General features: G+C 35.5%; 1 long non-coding RNA gene across 3 annotated transcripts in view; it reads right to left on the reverse strand.

The window, feature by feature from the left end:
- Window positions 1–2,848: 2,848 nt before the first annotated feature.
- LOC149916830 (uncharacterized) overlaps window positions 2,849–20,325 on the reverse strand; it is a 225,335-nt gene continuing 207,858 nt past the window's right edge. Inside the window, exons 7-8 of one of the 3 annotated variants that reach the window (XR_016469190.1) lie at window positions 3,415–3,520; window positions 2,849–2,920 (exon numbers count right to left, since the gene is read on the reverse strand). This is a non-coding gene — a long non-coding RNA (uncharacterized LOC149916830). Of the gene's footprint in view, window positions 2,921–3,414; window positions 3,521–16,207; window positions 16,340–16,492; window positions 16,655–20,325 lie in introns of those variants that run through there. The other 2 variants (XR_016469191.1, XR_016469189.1) reach the window with 2 other exon arrangements.

A 20,325-nucleotide genomic window follows, 5' to 3' on the forward strand; every position in this document is an offset into this window, starting at 1 on the left:
TGTCTGCAGAAATTAGATAGTAAATCAATATTTTATTACCCAGCACTCTGATGATGTTGGTTTTATAATTGTTTAGGTCAGAAGTTTGATGTAACCTTCCCATTTCAATGGTATTTCATTTTTTACATGGTGGCTGTATATGGAAGTGAGAATTTAAAAATATTTTAAAATAACCAATATTTCTATCAACTAGATAAAGGCATTTTAAATATTTGGAAAGACTAGAATTAATCTGGACTTGAGTTTTATGATTTAAAAAGAAAACGTAGTGAAACTTTTCTGCTTGTATTTTCTGTCTTCCTGATTTTTTCTAAGAGCGTCAGGAATGGAGACACTAATTTTAAATTAAATTTCCTCATACAGAGTTTAAAATTCACTTGCACATCTGCTCCATTTTCTAGATGGTCTTATTTTGTTCAGGTGAGAAAGCCAAATCCATGAATGGTTCTGGTAGTCACATGCTTTCCAGAACAGAAGATAACATTTAGTTTCTGCAGGCAAGTGCACTGAGAGGGAACATGTCTTTTTACTTCTGAAGTGATCCACTTGTACTGAAATTTACTGAAGGAAGGAACTGAAGCTAAAGAGGATCTAACAGAGTACCTGACTAACAAATTAGCAGAGCAATACAAATACACAAAGTGACCTGCAATTAATAACATTGACAATTTTTAATTGGTAGACTAAAATAGTTGAATCTATAAATCCAAATATAATTGTTTGACTGTTGTTCAATTAATGACCACTGTCTCAAAACCAAAATCTTTTTTATTAAAAGACCATAACAGCTTTTTTCAAGCAGAACATTTCACTGATTTGAATGTTCTAGGATGGATGGGACAAAGTAAACCCCAATATATTTAAGAAACTTGAAATGCTGCCATTATTTCTGAAAGAACCTGTAGCTTAGAATTCCTATACGCATTATATTTCTCTATAGCTTCAAACATAATTAAAATGGTAAGCAAGAAATCCCTTAATTCAGGACTGAATGATTTGTTTATACCAGCCTGCAAATACTGCTACATCCTATAGGACAACCAACAAGAGATACATTAATTTTACTGTTTCTGAGAAAAGCAAAGTCCAGTTTCTCATTTGGTCTTTAAGTTCCAGTTTTTTTCTCTATGACTTTTCTCTGAAAACAATTCCCAAAGGACACCCCAAGAATAAAGCTAATTCCCAAAACACAATAATGTGTAGTTCATATAGGCATATCTGAATTAGACTTAAGTAAACAAGAGCATGCTGTGATGTTCACAGCAACTTCTCATTTTCTGCTCCTTGTAACTCCCTGGTGCACAGAATGTGCTTAATAACATCAGTTACTAAATTCAACTGGTTTTACCCTGAAATTTGCCACCAGTAATCAAAACCATCACAGCATCATGCCATGGGATGCCATTCAGAGGGACCTCGAGAGGCTAGAAAGGTGGGCCCGGGTGAACCTGATGAGGTTCAACACTGCAAAGTGCAGAGTTTTGCACTTGGGCCGGAGGAATCCCAGGCATCCCTACAGACTGGAAGGAGAGGTCCTTGAGAGCAGCCCTGTGGAGAAGGACCTGGGGGTCTTGGTAGACGAAAAACTTAACATGAGCCAGCAGTGTGCCCTTGCGGCTCGGAAGGCAAATGGGATCCTGGGCTCCATCAGAAGAGGGGTGGCCAGCAGGGACAGAGAGGTGATTGTTCCCCTCTACTCTGCTCTTGTGAGGCCCCATCTGGAATACTGCGTCCAGGTCTGGAGCCCCCAGTACAAGAAAGACAGGGAGCTGTTGGAGAGGGTCCAGAGGAGGGCCACAAAGATGATCAGGGGACTGGAGCACCTCCCCTATGAGGACAGGCTGAGGGAGCTGGGCTTGTTCAGCCTGGAGAAAAGAAGGCTGCGGGGTGACCTCATTGCAGCCTTTCAGTACATAAAGGGAGCCTACAAAGAGGAGGGGAATCAACTCTTTGAAAGGGTGAGTGACAGCAGGACAAGGGGAAATGGTTTTAAGCTGAGGGAAGGGAGATATAGGTTGGATGTCAGGGGGAAATTCTTTACGGAGAGAGTGGTGAGGTACTGGAACAGGCTGCCCAGGGAGGTTGTGGATGCCCCGTCCCTGGAGGTGTTCAAAGCCAGATTGGATGGGGCCCTGGGCAGTCTGGTCTAGCATTAGGTGGAATGGTGGTGGCCCTGCATGTGGCAGGGGGGTTGGAGATTCATGATCCTTGAGGTCCCTTCCAACCCTGGCAATTCTGTGATTCTGTGATTCTGTGATCATCCTACTGTACTGTAGACAATGTTCTCAAGACCATCTGTAGGTAGAAAAGTACAATTAATACTCATGTCATCAGTGTCAAGAAGATACCCCATTTCTATTCAATTCAGTGGTATTGGGAGGCTGTGTCTATAGCTATACTACAGTTAATAGAAACATGTCTACAGTTAATAGAAACATGTTACAAATTATCCTATTTCAGCTAACCCTGTTGCTTTTTATTATCCTGGTTCATAGTAAGTAATATTTTGTATCTAATATAATAAAATAAATAGATTAGATGGCTGCTTTCCTATCAGGTATTCGACACTCTTAGTTCTGTATATCTTACCAATTTTTCTCTTTAAATTTCCACAGGGGAAAGTATGCAAAATTGGCACACAAAATCTGCTGCCAATTCTCCACTCTCCATGAAGGATGAAGAATTCTTGTGTAAGCTATAGCAGGCCAGCAGCTTGTCAAAATAGCAGTTGGAACAGCAGGTTCCAAGTCATTAAATCTGAGTTTATGTTACACTCTGGAGATTCCTGAAATTGCAGAATGGTATATGCATTTCTGTGTAAGCAAAATATGACAGATGTTATACTGACCTCTTCTCAATGGAATCCAGTCCAGTATAAGAAGTTGCTTTAAGAATGTCTCTAAAGTCGTACTGTGGAATCCTGAATAATAAAAATGGAAAGTGAATTCATGATGATAATATTGCCTGATCCACACTGCAAATTATTTCATTGAGGTGACACATTTTTTTGGTGGCAAAACATCCTTGGAAGTCAATTAACATCAACCAAAATCACTATCCAGCAAAACTAAATAATTTCTAAATATCCTAAGGAAGAAGAAAGGCACTGATATTCTAAAACAACATTTCTTAAATTAGCTGACAGGGCATCAGTATTGAGAGGATTCAATCAACATCAGAAAAACATGCATAAGTTAATAATTATAATAATTATTAGTTATATAATTAATAGTTATAATTAATATAGTTTGAAAGTTATAGTGCCTGCAAGAATCAGAAAAGTCAAATCCTACAAGCTTGCTTGGCCATTCAGACTCTTTTCAATCAACCTAATTTGGATTCTCTGCTCATATTGCCCAAATCTCATCAGTTCCTTTACGAGGACCTTATGAGAAACAGTGTCAAAAGCCTTACCGAAGTCAAGGTAGTCATTCCAAAATAGACACCTTTTCTCCATAAAATATAGCACTGAAAAAGACATTCAAGCTCCTTTTAGGAAACAAAGGTGGAAACATGAACCCTGAGTTTGAAAAAGAAAAAATAATCACATAATTTGCAATGGTCTCTTTTAAACTACAATCTTCAGTCTCAGAATCTTGGATGAAAAAAGGCTATAATGAACATTCGCTCTGGCTGCAGAGGTCTGGGAGGAAAAGATACAGAAGGATTAGGACTTGTTATGATCTAGGATATTCAATTGGGAGTACCTTTGCAAAGATGATTAACTAAAAAATACTATCCCCCTTGCCCCATTTCTACCGGAATCTTCTTTTGCTTTACGAAATCAGAACGGACTTCTGAACTCTAATTCTAAAGATATGAAATAACCTAGAACATACTGACAGTTTGGCTATTGGGAATAGGGGAAGAGGAGAAGGAGTGGAGTTTTATTTGCATTCTTATGACTTTTTTATTTACACCAGGACATGAACTTTGAGGCATGCCTGAAGTTCTCTCGTTGTTTACATCTATATAAAGATAAAAAGCTAAGGTATCAATATAAATATTTGAAGTCTGACAATAATTTTGTCACAATGAGAATTAACTGCATTTTTCCTAAATTTTAAAAAATATGTATTTTCAATAATTCAATTTCTTTTCATCTTTCTCTTTTTGTGTGTGTGTTTGTACAGAATATAACATTTGTTTACATTTTATACAGAGTACCACAGTGATGGCAATATACTTTAGCAACCAGAAGAAACACTAACTTTGGGCAGCACTGATCATTGAACATTCAAGGGCAACTAGACTTTAAATTTTACCACTTACATTAATCATCAGTTTGTAAAGAATCTAATGATCTACTGGTATTTCTGGGATTTTTGCAATGCTGACTTCATCTGTGCATAGCACTATCACTTCACCTAGTCTAGCACATGATACGTAATGTTGGGTAGTTTTCTCTGCTGTTCAAACAATCAAAGGTCTTAAATTATCTGAAATTATTGAACCTGTGTGCAAATTTTAATTTATTGAATCCGGTAAGGCTATTTTTATGCTTTCAGTTTTATACTCTTAATTTACTAAATTTCCCTTCTGTAAGAAATAAGAGGAAAATTAGTTTGCTTGATAAGAACTAAATCATAATACATTTATACAAACAGTAAGAGAATTGCTAGTATATTCTCTAGAGGAATTCTGTCATTCTGTCTCTGATTTTTTACCTGTCTTTCTGAACTGGGTAATTTTAAGACATCTATCATCACAGGTATGCCATCTGGTATATTCCATCTGGGATACCTGATCTGCACTGGCACATAATAATTAACCTTAATTAAGCATATTTTATCTACCTGACAGGAATGTCAACAGCGAAGGACTGTAGAGGTAATATAGATCATTTGCATACACAATGTATACACATTGCCCCGTGGGATTTACAAGGCATTTGGAGAGCTTCTGAAATACAAGTGATACAGTAGTATACAGTAGTACCTTTTTCTTTCAACTGCTCTGACCTTACCTTTCCACAGTTGTTTTTCTTCAGTTTTTTCCCATGTCTCTCAATTTCTCTAAAGCAATAAATTACAAACTCCACTGGGAGTTTACATTTATTTGCTGAAATTTTCCAAATGGAAATTCTTTGCAGAGACTATTATGCAGTCATTACAAAAGTGCCACAGTTTGCTTGATGATGCAATATATGTTTGGGCCTTCAAACACAAGGAAAATATAAGCTATTTGTTATGGACTTATCTTTGGCCTATCCTTAGCATTGAATTCAGTTCAAAGCATAGTGACCACATCCAAACACCTGCTGAGAACATTTCCCTGTAAGTGCTAACTATAGCCATGAATTGTCTGGGAGAGAGCTAGGGAGCCTCTATTGAAAAGATGTCATTTACCTCCTAACACAACAATGGGACATTGGAGCTAAAGTTAATTCCTGCTCCCTAGCTTTGTTGTTCTACTATTCCAGGTACACTAAGTGTGAAAAGGATTGCAAAGTAGCTAGTACAATGCTCACTAAATAAAAATTCTTTAATTAAATGTTTAATCCTCTATAGACAGCTCTCTACTGCAGCATTCTGACAATCTGAGCATTAGTTAAAACACAAGAATTTTGAATGGCATTTTTTTTATCCTGAAAAAAATAGCAAAATCAGCGAACTGTTTTCTTCAACATCTATATATAACACCTGTAACTAGCATCTTCAACATCTTCTTTGTATGTTCACCATACTGGCACGGAGAATGAGAGAGAAATTATTCAAGCTGTACTTCTGTCATTATTACACCCACACTGAAGATCTCATAGAAAAGTCATCCTTAGCCTTCTCTCTCCTTGCTCCATTCCATATTGCAAGAGCAGCATCACATGAAAGCATTAGACCATGCAGATTGAAATTCTCAGTTCGCTCTGATTCTCAAAACACTTTTCCTGTTTTATTTAATAAAATTAAAAAAATGTATTTTTTTGCTCCACTGAGAAGTGTCAGAGGCTTTGTCCCTTTAAGAAAACTTCAAGATCAGTAGCTGAAAAATGCTCTAATTCTTAAGGGAATGTTTGTATTACAGAACATTCACCTCACAAACTGCTCTTTGTCTGAATTACTTTACCCAGGATTCCAGAACATCCATATAAAACCAGCACAAAAATATCTATCATAGCAGAACGGAAAAAAATAAATTAATACTAATCTATCTGGATCTGGGATCAGTTGTTGTCTATAATACCTCATTTTAAAAGTAGACAGTAGAGTTACAAAGCACTCACCTTATTGAATATTTCTGATCATCACTCATATTCAATGTTAATATTATTATGCTTTTCAAACATAAACTTAAGCAGAGCTTTTCCTCCAACTATTATTCTACTTTCTTACTGCAAAAACTTGAAATCTTTTACATAATGCATTCTGTTATTCTGTGAAATAGTAAACTTCTATCCCGTATTCACTAAAATTCTCTGAGAAAAGTGGCCTAGAACTCCTCTTTACATACTGTGCTGAAGAGTCAAGCTGTTTTTCTTTCCTTCTAAGAAGGAAGAGTCTGAAATGATACTCCTGGAGAGGACTGGATTTTTAGTTTAAAATTGTTATCAATAAGTGAAAATTCTTACAAAGAGCAGTCTGGGTATTGTTCTCTCAAGTGACCAAACCTGAGATCCTTATTGTTACTGGCATTATCAGAATGTAACAATCCATTATCATGCTCTTTCCTCTCTGAAGTACACTTTTTGTATGACTACATTGTGAATTTTGCCATATTTCTGAGAAATTAATAGGTTGCTTAGAGGAGAACCTGCATGTTGAAGAGGCAATCAAACAGTGAGGAAAGCAGCTGCTTTTTCCCCTCAAGTAGCAATTCTTTACTCTTAATACATAGAGTAATAGCTATACTTTTTTCCTTTGCACTATATTAGCAGACAAGAGCATATGGTTTACAACCTCCAGTCTTCCAGTAAATGTTATTTCTCAATTTGAAAACAGTTCCCCAGCAATAACAAATAAAGCTCTGCTGAATGATTTAATTTTAAGCATTTGGGGTTTTAGTGTTTTTTGCAGGAGGTACTGTGAAAATCAAAACCAGCTCTCTAGAATTGTGCAATTAAAAATCTCCTTGATATGAAAGATTGTCCATGATGTTATACAATTAAAAGGAATGAAAATATAGTAGCTTTGCTTCTGTATATTGATAAGTTGTTTCAATACCACCAGGACGACAGTAAATATCTGATAAGTAAATATGCTGGAAATCTCTATTAGATAGATATGCTGACAGCTTCGTTTGTACCCACATATGAACTCTGAATGATGTGACAAGAATCAGCTTGGTTGTGGAATAAATCGCCTGAAATTTATTAATGAATTCAGAAACTGATATGAGAGGAACATCACGCTGAAAAATGTGCTACCCCTTAACTTTAATTTCTGTGTTATATCCCTAGGTATTGAAATTTCAGAAGGAGGATATATAAGAATAAAAATACATAATCAAAAGTCCAAAAACAGTAAACAAATGTTACAGGAGATATAAGTAGCTTCCATACCAATCCTTAAACAAATATTTCAATTTGCTATAAATTGAGGTGCAGTTAAGTGGGTTATGAATCCAAAGAATAACATAAGTGCAAGTAATTATGACATTTCTAGGAATGTCATTTCTACCATTCATTAAAAAGAGGCTATAGCTAAAAGAGGCTTCCCTAGTGGAAAATATTTTGCAAAACTTTCTTTTCTACACAAGATTCAAATTCATGCCTGTTACAGACTGGTTTGAGTTGATTTGCACAAGGCACAATCAAATTCTTTAGGGGAATAAAAAAAGTATAATATTGAATAAAGGTGTTATCAGATTCAATTTTACAGCCGACAATACCATTAAACTATTTCAATGCAAGATTTAAAAAAAAGTGATCAGTGAAGGGCATCCTGTAGAAAACTATTTCTACAATTGAAAGAGTTGTAAAATCTCTAAACACCTCCTGATGCAGAATGCCAAATAGACCATAAAAGCAATAGTGTACAAATGCATAAGTAGGATAGCTAACCTTGTTTCAGAATTATTATTAAGCAAATGGCAGACAGTTCAGGTACCCCACATTACTGAGGGATTATAGCCTTAAATCAATAGGCTGTTTTAATTGCTATGGCGCAGCATATGTTTCACATAGTTCAAGTTCCCTTGAGCCCTCAACCAGCTATTCTAACAGTTTTGCACTGATCTCCAAGCAAAGGAGAGAGGGTTGGTTTTTTCTGATAATGATGGTTAGTTTAAAAGTGAGGTTACTTGCAGTTTACATTCCACTTCAACCTATCAACAGTCTGGAAACATCAATCAAAATCACTGGAGCCATTTATCTCAATGAAAATCAGCTCTGTTAAAAACAGAGTTTGGTCAGTGTGCATTATAATTTCAGAAATAAGTAACAATCACATCACAGAATAACAGAAGGTCTTGGGCTGGAAGAGACAAAGACCCTGCAGTTCCAACCCTTCTGCTGAGGGCTGCGTTGCAAGCCACTCAATCGGGCTGCACTGTGCCCCATCCAAGTTGGCCTTGAATGTCTCCATTGATGAGGCATCCACAGCTTCTCTGGGCAGCCTGTGCCATTGCCATGCAGAAGTTATGAAATGCATTACTTTAACTTTTCTCGTTCTCTCATCTTCTCATGGCATAAAATAAGGAATTTTTAACCAAAAGTGTTATATTATGATACTGGCTTTAAACAGCTGCACTAAAGGAGTACTAGAAGCATAGAAGAATGTGGAGGACTGACCTTCCTATAGGTCTTTTTATCTTAAATAAACACAATATACCCAACCTAGTGAGAGAATATATAAACTCCTACCTTTGTTGAAGTTGAATTCTGAATAAAGACCTTCTGCCAAGAAAATATACCCAGAAAACAGTACTATATTTTTTTCATGTGAGGTTAACAGCAGTACTTGCAATTTCAGTCTCTCACAGAATAATGAGAAAATAATATAAATATGAAGTGCACAAAAAACATCATTTTCATATTAGTGTCTATTCTGGTTAAAGTAGCCTCATATAGACAGGATGCATAATTACAACTTCAAACTAGATAGAATGACATCACAGACTAAGCAAAGAAAATTTTATAGGCATGATTTGGAACAAACTGAGCTTCTAATTCAATAGAAGGGTAGCTTTGTCATTAATGTTCACAGGTATTTGACTACTATTGTAATAACAGAGTTCAGAGAATCATACATGTTTTAGAAATTTTACATAACGTATCAGTACAGTGTCAAAGACTGTATCTCAGCAGTACTGCAATAAAAAAAAAAATATATTTGGGGGGAAAATTATGCTTTAAAAATTGCAGAGATTAAAGAATAACACAGTTATAAGGAGTACAGCTGGATGTTCCTGAAAGCTCATTAATGACAACTGTGCTTTCTGTTATGCCACCCCAAATGAATCCACTGAAACAGCTTTTAATCACTGCTTACTTCACTGTAACTGACATGAGTGTAGATAATATACTGTGCTACATATTAAAAAACAAAAGTAGCTTAAAAATTAACAGGCCATCCACACAAACACATATATATAAATTGCTAAAAATTTTAAAACCATTCTGAAAAACAGCAGCATATTACACATCTCCAGCAGAAGTATTATTTAGCAGATAAAAATTGTCCCTACTTAAGAATGTTAATTCTTCCTGGATTTAGAAATGATTATCTTAGCATGATAAAAACTAAGTTAGATTGTAGGACTTACTGGATACACAACTAAATTAGCTTGATTCTGTATTTGAATGCTTTTTTAGTTTACTTAAAAATTGAAAACAGAACAAACACCATGCCAAGGACTCCAGAAAAGCCTTACAAAAACTAAAATTGACAAATGGCCTTATTGTTAAATACACTTAAACAAAACTGAAATCGTGTAAGTGATGCTTTACCGTACATCTTTACAGTACTAATTTCAAAGACAGTATATTGTGCATTTGCAAAACCAATGTGAAGAAAAGAAAAAAAAAAAAGTGGCACCGTTAGCATCAACATTTTAAACTAATAGTAACTGCCCTACTGTATCATCATTTTAAACAAGGATAGAAGAACACTGAGGATACAAAAGAAAGATAAAAACAAAAACTCAGAGATGTAAGAAATTGCATCTTTCCATTACAGTATGTTTACCTAACACAGTGACTCTTCTTTCCCTATTGGGTATTTAAATTGGGCATTTGAAGAGCCAGGTAATGTAACCCATGAGTTATTAGTCAAAAACAATTCCTTGCTGACCCAGACATCTGCTTTATTGTGAAGAGCTACAGAGCAACACAGAAATTCTACAGTCTGAATCAATGACTATAGATGTGACAGGTGGAGAAAGGCACAAAGAAAACAACGTGCAATCTATTTCCTTTAATTCAGTATTGTCTTTTTTCTATTACAACCTCTGTAGAGATACACAGGGCATTCTTTTTTCAATATTTTTGATACTCTTTGTAGAGTAACAAAAATCAAACAAATCAGTTAAATGATACCTTCTGAGAAAGAACCATTAAGAGAATAACAAAAAAATCATCCTACGTAAATGCTTTTCCTTCAATGGGAACTCTTTGTACTGACAAAGTATTTTAAGAGGTCGCTATACTTTTCAATTCTTCCCTCCCTGGAGCCCAAATGGTTTTCCAGACAACAACTTTATATCTCAAAAAAAAGTCATCACTCAGGTTTCAGTGCTATGATGAGATATGAAGTAGTTAAGGGAATGTAAGTAACTGAAATTGCCTACATATACTTTACTATGGTACATTTTTTTCTTTCATTTAAAATGGGAACAAAGAAAGAAAGACATAATACAGGCAAAGATTTTGCCTGGGTCTTGTTTTATTTCATTGTGTGTAATTTTACCTTTTTTTAAAAAATTTTTTTTCAAGTTTGCTGTACTATACAATAAAATATCACAGACTAAGCAATTTCTAAATAGGAACGAATAGTATCCAGTAAAACATGAAGAACATACTCAAGCCCTTTGTCCTAAACATTTAAAAGCTGATCTCTTTTAAGTCCTGAACAGGCTTTGACTATTTGATCAACCTAACGTAGGAGAGATGGAACAAGATATTCTAGCAAGAAATTCTGCAATGGCTACTTTTCAAAAAATCAGTCAAGCAATCTCTTTAAAAGTCTATCAGTAACCTCATTAAACTAGCATGAAATTAAGCTGTGACTTTCTCAACCTCATTCCCTACAGGCTTCTGACATACCAAAGGGCTAGTAGAAAGAAATAGGAGCTATATCCCCCACACATGTACTAACAGGTCACTGACTAGAGTCAGAGGTATTAGGTAACTCATAAGGTCACAGAGACAAAATTGGCTACAGGCATACAACCCTGCAAAGACAGGTTATTTGCACGTGACTTGCTACTAAAATTAAGTGATCTTAAAAGAAAGTTAGCTTTACTGCTTAGGCTCCCAGCCTTTATTTGGCTGCCAGTCACTGCCATGATGATCAATCCTTATGAGTACTCATTCTAATGAGTAGTAAACAAATGCTTCTAAGCACTCTGAATCAGTATAGCAAGAGACAGATAGTCTCTCAAAAGCCTTTTATGGCACACTTCAGAAAATAAGAAAGTCCAAAGGAAGGGAAAAGAAAACATGCTATGTTTCTTGAGCATTATAACTGTTTTCTTTTCACCCGGTTTCCTGCATTCAGGCATATAAAATGCTTGCTTTTATACCACTCTCATTTTTTACATACCATTGTCTATTCACCTCTTTTTCTCTCCCATATGATCATGCAAATATGACTTCTCTTTGAAAGCGCATACATGGTGCTCCACACCTTACAGGACAGACAGTACCTTGCAGTATGACTGGTTTTGCCTTAGAAATGTAGCTTTGATATCTGCAAAACAGATTCTAATTTAAAACTTAGTGGAAAACTAAGAGTAAGAAATCTTTATCAATAACATGCTGTTCCTGTGTGTTATCTCATTTGGACATATAGTGTAAGGATATGAGTGGGTAATAGGATAAAAATGCATTAGCATCATATCTTCTTTTGTTTTACTTTTGTACACTCTTGCACATCCTTAACTTTACTGATAAAAATATGGAGAAATAAAAGGGACTGTTATCATGACTTAGATTATGTGCTAAAGTGATTTACAAAATTAGAGTCCTAAAAAGCAAAGATTTAAAATACAAATGAGTGAACTCAGTCATCTCTGTTCTCTCCTTCTCTCCTTCTCATTTATTTGAATTTTCTTTACTCTTACAATATCTTTAAGTAACAGCATTTGCAGCGTATACACATAATGCAAACCAAGGAGATAAGCTCTTTTTTTTCTTTCAAGTTTAGTAATTCAAATAAGGGCTGAATTTAACATGTATGGCATTCCTGATAAACACGTTTATGTTCTTTAACTGTGAAAACAGCATGGGTAATGGTGTCCAGCTGTTTAGAGAGATATCTTCATTTAACAAAGAATATAAAACCCTGTGAAATACATTTATTTGTTACTTTTATAAATGATTACAAAAATTTCTTTAATAGCACTTCAATTTTTTTAATGACACTGTCTTCGTAGGAGAGGTGCTCCAGCCCTTTTATCATCATCTAAATTGTTTCTAACAAGTCCATGCCCCCTCAAGCATAGAATCACTCAATCGCAGGTTGGAAAGGACCTCTGGAGATCATCAAGTCCAACCTCCCTTCTAAAACAGGTACCTTACAATAGGTCATACAGGTATGTGTCCAGCCAAGTCTTGAATATCTCCATAGAAGGAGACTCCACAACCTCTCTGGGCAACCTGTTCCAGTGCTCCATCCCCTAACTGTAAGCAAGTTCTTCCTCACGTTAGTAAGGAACTTCCTGTATTCAAGTTTTAGGCCATTACTCCTTGTCCTATTGCTACACACCACCGAGAAGAGCCTGGCTTCATCCATTTACCTCCCATCTCCCTTTAGATATTTATAAATATCTACCAGATTCCCTCTCAATCTTCTTTTTCCCCAGGCTGAACAGACCCAGGTTCCTCAGCCTTTCCTCATATGGGAGATGCTCCATGCCCTTAATCATCTTTGTGACCCTCTGCTGGTCTCTTTCATGGAGATCCCTGATTTTTTTTTAACTGGGGAGCCCGGAACTGGACACAAGAGTCTAAATGTGGCCTCACTAGGGCACAATTGAGGGGGAGGATCACCTCCCTGGACCTGTTGGCCATGCTCTTTTTAACATACTGCAGGATACCATTGGCTTTGTTGGCCACAAGGGCACACTGCTGTCCCATGGTCAACCTGTTTTCCATTAGGATGCCCAGCTCCTTCTCCACAGAGCTCCTCTCCATTAGATTATGCTCCATCATCTGCATAAAATCAGAGCATCTAAGATACACAGACATCTAAGTAATGTCTCCTATATATTTCCATGAAAATTATAACAGAGACAAAGAACACAATAACACTATTTAACAGAGCAAATTCTCAGCCACTAAATTGTTTTTCAACACAGCCACTACCATTAGCTGTGTGTTTTTGCCAGTGATGAACAAAAGCCTGACTGCCAGGCTTGTAAAGATCTGTATGAGCAGAGGTGACCCACTGTCACTGCCACTGCTGAAACACACCACCCACTGCCTCACTGTGCTCACATCCACTCTTTGGTCTCCATAAACATTCAATGTGCATCAATGAATGTCAATGGGTGCCATTTTTTCCACATGAAGAAATTCAGTGGCACACCTTTGTTTCATATACACCTCCATGTCAGATGCCATTCTGTCAGTCTGCCCCTCTGCTGCCATCTGTCACGCTGCAACAAAATGTAGCAGAATACATTATATTTGTGCTTCAGGTATATTAATTCAGAACAACATGGGCCTAATATTGCTGTAACAATGTGGGCAAAGGTAATATTTTAATAAGGTGCCAAGCATTTCACTGAAGACTTAAAATTAAGACACTCTGAGAGAGTAGGCCACTTTATGAGATTTAAATCACAGGAAAAATAGGGAATCCTATGGAAAACAGTTACCACATATTTGCATTAAACAAACAAAAAAAAAAAAAAAAAAAAAAGAATCATTCTAGTCAGGATATTTGTTCTGCAGTGTTCTTTCCTTGTACTTTTCCATCACTCTGATATGAAAATTATATTTGTTATAAATACTATAAAGAAATTAAACTTAATCATTCCATCTCCTCAAACCACATTTCAATAATATCTCTAAGGAGTTAACTCGCACACCCTGGATTATTCTGGGAGCCTTAAGTTGCCTTTATTACAATATAGGTTTATTTTTTTTGCTACCCATAAGCATATTATTTCAGAATTATTTAAGCAGGGAAATCTCACTGGATTTTGTGTTCTTTCTGTGCAAGTATCAAGAGATTCTTAAAATATTTTATCAGCTATAAAATCCATTATGACGCATGCCAAGTAATTTTCAGATGAATGCATTTCCCCTTATTCAACTAAACATACTCAATCTAGTTACCTCCTGAAGTTCAACCTATATAGAAGTCTGAGCCACTGTGATTTTTCATCAGCCTACAGTAATATGTTTAACTGTATGGAATTGTTTAAGTGAAACAGCAGACCTCCACCCAGACATTACTGTTTTAATAAGCCTGTTTCAATATCCTACAGACATGATCTACAGAAGCACATTACAAGTTCTGAGGGGCGTGAGGTTCTAACAGGAAAGGACAGAGGGGAAGTGTACCTCTGCAGAAAGGCATATCCCAAGCCACTGGGGAGGAAGGAAGAGTGGTAGGACTAGGCCTACAGTTGAAATTAGAAGCACAGAAAGTTGGAAGGCAGAGGTCCAGTGAATGACAACAGTACCTAAATAGGAGGCAAATCCCAGCTCTGGCAGCAAACCCCTGTCAAGCTTTAAAGAACAGCTGCATGAAAGAAGCAAAGGCAACAAGTTGAATGGCAACTGTGCAGCTTTTTATTGCAGATCCCTGCCCTTCCTTACTAGAATCTGCTCATTGCTGCTCCTTTCTTCACCTAGGACTGTCCCCACTGCTTCTTCCTGGCAGTGTTCCCAGCAGAGAACCCAAAGCCTCAAGGATACATACTCTGCTGCTCTTCAGGAAAGTCCTAAGTTTTAGACCAGCCATTACAAAGCACTTTAGCAGAAATGTTTTATTTATTCCTGCAAGAATCAGAGCATAAATATAAAAAATAAAGTGTGACTTATCAGACTTATTTAAGGGAAATCTCAGCCATCCATCTGCAGATATACAGACTGCAAAATATTCTGTTCACAGACTTTTCTTTGAGTTCTTACATAAAAACAGAAAATTATTTCACTAGCACAAATTCTCAAAACATTTTTTCTATTACTTATAAATGGTCTAATATGGCAGAATTTTGCCATTCTTAAAAGCAGCTGTAACGAAATAAGATGAAAATTAACAAATGTGACTGGGTCGTTTCTCCAGAATTACTAGTTTTAAAGGCTCTAACAAAGCAGACTTGTACACTGAACTGAACAGTCATTTTGCTATACTGTGCAGTTACATAATCAAAGACAAAAATGTCTGGGAAATATAACAGTTACTCATGTCCAGTATGCATTAAAAGTGCAAGCTTACTTATACAACTTACGGCTTCCTTAAGTGATAATGTTTTCCCCTCCATCCATTCCCCAGTTTTTCTATTTACTCATTTACAGTTCTGTACAAAAGGAAGACAGAATGAACTTCTTGATTTACTCTATCAGACAGATTTTCCTCTATATATAGGGATGTACCTAACACTCTTTCCTACCAGCTTTATTTAACCTAATTCTTTACAAGGTAAGCCTCTACATTGATACTAATAAAAGTTCAATATGCTTCCAGTTAATACCTTTCCTAACTATAGACCTAAAATGTTAAATCTATAGCAATTTTCTACAGGCAGAGTCATAGCATTTTAAGGTCAGATTATATTTTAAAATAGAACATAGTTCTATAGACAATATTTTCCTTATCAGTGTTTCTAACTATTCATCTATTTCTACTCACAAGTAGTGATAATGGCAAGTAATATTTTATCATTGGTATGGTTAATGTATATTTTGGTTCTCAAGCTATCATATATATAAATTTTCTCCTACTTTTTAGTATAAAATGACAATGATCTTCATTTAACTTAGAACTGAAAGAAGAGCTAATTTAGCTAAAAGAATAGTCTGATTGCGCAGCCTTGCAATGAAATTTCACTGCAAATGAGACATTTCAGATAAAAACCATCCAGTTGTACTTGCCTTTTTCCTTGGCCTAGAAGCAATACAGTTGCAGCTCATCCAATCACTTCTGACTTCCACAATTTTGTTGTGGCTTGGTTTTTTGTTTGCTTTTTCTTCAGAGGGATGTTTACATAAGATATCTAACTGATGTTTTGCCTAAAAAACAAGTATGTCCATTAACAGAACTGACTTTGAGTCTGATACCTAAGAATAATTATAGAAATCATTTTATCTGTCATGTGAAGGACCCAGAATAAAATTAACTGTCACAAAGCATTGTGTCATGTCACCAAACACATGTGCACTTACATTTTGTATAGGGAATAAATACTTCAGCTGTTCACTTGCTCTCCATCAGGCACACAGTCTAAGGTGGCAGATTTCCTGAGTGAATGTGTTGTTATTACATTTCCCATTTGAGCGTTTTCCATTGAAAGCTTTTCCTGTATCACAGAGGAAGTTCTGTTATTCCTGAAATGAAGTCACACCAAATTACTTTTTAGAAGAAGAGAGGAAAAAGAGAACTGTGGTGAATGGTGTAAGAGGCAATGCAACGTACATTTTCAGAATCTTTTCCTTACCTTGTATCTCAGAATCCCTTGAGATTTGCGTTGTTCTGTTTCCTACAGCCAGCACCAGGTTTTTGTGTCATAAGCAGGACTACAGCTTCTTTTGGAACTAGTGCAGTTCTCCTTCCCCACAGCTCAACCAAAAGTACAAATATCAGATTCTTTTAACACATTTGTGTATGAAAGAGGGTAATTCCTCCAGACAGAACATTGAGCTGTTTCAGCAAAAAGCACAAATAATAATAAAATCTCTCTGACAATAGGAAGAATTGTCTTAATAGACTTCTTGACTCAAGGAAAAATAAAATATCACTGCATTTCAGAAGACTCTACCCATTCCACAAATTAGTTAAAGAGAAGATAGATTTGGTATTAGGGACTGATGGTTTTTCAGGTTATGAGGCAATCGGGAATGTTGGGAAGATGCAGTGTGAGCTACTTCCACTCAGGTACCTTCTAGAAGCAAAAGGTGAAAAAAAAAATAAAAATAAAAAGGCAAGAATACATGGGCTCTCTGTGAAAGTCTGGGAGATTTTACCCTATGTTACAGACCAGATGGAAGTATTCAAAGAAAGCACACAAAATTCAGGCTTATTAAATTATCATTAATAGTTTAAAATTATCCGTTTTTCAGTTTAATTCATTTATGTAATTACATACACGAATGTGTGTGTATACATATAAAATATACATTACTCTCACTCTGTAGCTCATAAAACCACCACATAAAATATTTTCACTATCAAATAGCAGACTAGCTACTATGCAAGTAGGTACTGCAGTCTTAGGTGAACCACCAAAATCTTGAATGTAATTTTAGTTCCTTAAAACAAAACAAAAAACCAGTTTTTCCTCTTGATTTTAACGAAAATCAAGCTTAAAAATGCACTAGAAACAGGAAAAATGATGAATTAACAACAACAACAAAAATCTTCCACCTACTGAAGCACAAAATGTACCACCTTGTACATAATTAGCAATCTATGGTAAGTAAAGCTTACTTCACAAGAACCTGACCTTATCTAACGAATGACATCTCTACAACAGGTCCCAAAGCTAGTTTTCTTTTTCAAATTTTTGAAATTCCAGCCTTCTCTTCACTTAATAAAATCAAAACTCATAATGTTTACTTATTAACTTACACTAACAAGCATGCCTTGCTTTAAAGTTGGGGTCATTACAGTTATAATCATTTGTTCTCTGGTAATTGAACAGACACAAAATGCTTTTATGAAGTCTGTAAATTCTTTTCATTTTATTTGAGTTTATTTACCTTTTTTTTCAGGACTGCAACACTGATGAAAACATTTAAATCAACTTTACTACTTACGTTTTGTTAAATTCCTTTATGAGAGAATTTTGGGATAACCCAGTCTTCCCTCAAAAAAATAAGAGTTCCAAAATAGGTAGTGACATAATAGACTTCTTACACTAAATTACTGTCATGTCTCTAGGTTAATAATATTAAAGAAGAATTAGAAAAGCACTTAAGTTAAATCCTCTCTTTGTTTATCTGTTGCTATTCCAGAGTGAAAAGGAGAACAAAAATAATCTGAGGATTTTTGCAGTACCATCCCACAGCTCTGTATTAGTTATTCACCTCTTTCCTGAGCAATAGAGGAATCCACATCAAATAAGCAGCAAGGGCAAAAGCAACTGTTACTAAGCAAAGAAGGAATGAGACATTTCAGAGTAGAATATTTGAGAATTTTAAGAACTGCTCAGTTTCCCCCATGTGTCTCTCATTTTGTCTATAAGTAGATACAGTTCATTTTCCTACTGTGTGATGATGATTAACATGAGACATCAAAGTTACATTTTAACTCTATTTGAATGATAACATTTCAGAAGACAGATTACAAATTTTACTAGAAAGCAAAATTGTTCAATCCAAAGTACCCTAATTTATCAGTGAAGAACAATTAACTTCTTTAGTATTGCTCTAGGTGTGTACTGCTGCCAGCTTAAGGAAATTCAGCACCTTGAAAATGGCTTAAGATAACCAACTGCTGTTAACAACAGTAGCAGAATGATGCCATAGCAACCCCTGTTACAAATCCCTGAAGGAAATAGCAACTCTTGCCCTGTAGCTATACTCAATATATATTTAATATGATTTTTCATGAAAATCTTTTATACCTTGGCATCAAAAAGTCAAACTGTATTATCATTACCCATGCAAGTTCAGCACAATATACTCTAATCTCAGCATATCTAGGAAAATAAATTGTTCATGCATTTCACACATGAAAAAATGTAGCTGCTCTTAGCAGTGACCTTTCATTTCTTCAGTGAGATATTCTACTTCCTGCTGCACAATGACTTACTGTACTTTATCATCTGTTATGTTCTTTAGCATAAAGAGAACTTTTAAGTTCATTTTATGGTTAACACTGAATAGAGTGTAAACATTTTTAGCCATTTAGCCTTTGCAATTTTTTCATGCTCTTCCAGTTATAGATGCTTTGCCTCTTAGTGGGTTCATTCATTTCACTGAATTGTATAGGGGGATATCAAACAATAATCAATAATTTATTTGATATAAATTCTTTTGACATAATCCAGTCATTTGCCTTTGTTTTATCGAGACCCAGAATAATTCCTTAGAATTGAAAGATTATTAATGTAATGGATGCTTATTTTTAATTAATAATGTAGAGTACAGTGAAATTTAACATGGGCCTCCTTAACTTAGAGGCTGAGGCTACAGCTGTAGTAAAAACATTATTCAATTTTTGGACAATGTTATAAAGAATTTAATCCAAAATATATAGTTTTAAATGCATATGTTGCCTCCTTTTAAATAAACATCATAGAGTATAAGCAGCATCCATTCAACTACTTTGCAAAATAGACCAAAATAAGCTGATTTATAAAGGCATTTGAGTGCCTAGAGCTTTAAGTGTGGTTTTGTGTCTCCCACTGGCAGTCCAGTCCATATCTATGGAAACAAAGATCTGGCTCTAAGTCCTTGTTTTGTCAACCTGAACTTTCACTTCTCTCTTCAGGCAAATAGTTACAGTTTGAGGAGTAGTCACATGAATAAGGCATACAAGGTTACACCTGTACCTCTGACCATATTATACAAGTCACTGAACACACAGAAATTCTTGAAAAACTCTTGAAAAGTTCAATGGTAAATCGGAAAGATTATGAAATTCCAGTGTTAGGTATATTCAAGCTACAGAGGAAAATTTAAGGAATCAGTATCTGAATTTCAAAATAAGGCACTAGATTATATATATGGGTGTTATATATATGGGTAGTACTATGAGACTATCTACATCCAAGTTTAAAATTAATACAGTGACACCACATTGCTCAGCCTCTGGTCACCTTGAAATCTGGAGCTGGTTCTCTGACAACCAAGAAGTGCAACTTGTTTTGACTTGGTAACTGACTTTAGAACTTATCTTTGCCAGTCTCTGGCTTGGTCTGAAAGTTCCTACAGTTCTTTACCTTCTTTATTTTTTATTTTAAATCATAATGGAATTTCTATAAGAGGCAGTTAGCTTAGGCTATCTTCGGATACAGTTTATTTCCCACAGAACTAATAAAAATAACAAAATTTTG

Source organism: Phasianus colchicus, chromosome 9 (genome assembly GCF_987193195.1).
Source record: "Phasianus colchicus chromosome 9, bPhaCol1.hap1.1, whole genome shotgun sequence".
In the NCBI taxonomy this organism is placed as follows: Eukaryota; Metazoa; Chordata; class Aves; order Galliformes; family Phasianidae; genus Phasianus; species Phasianus colchicus.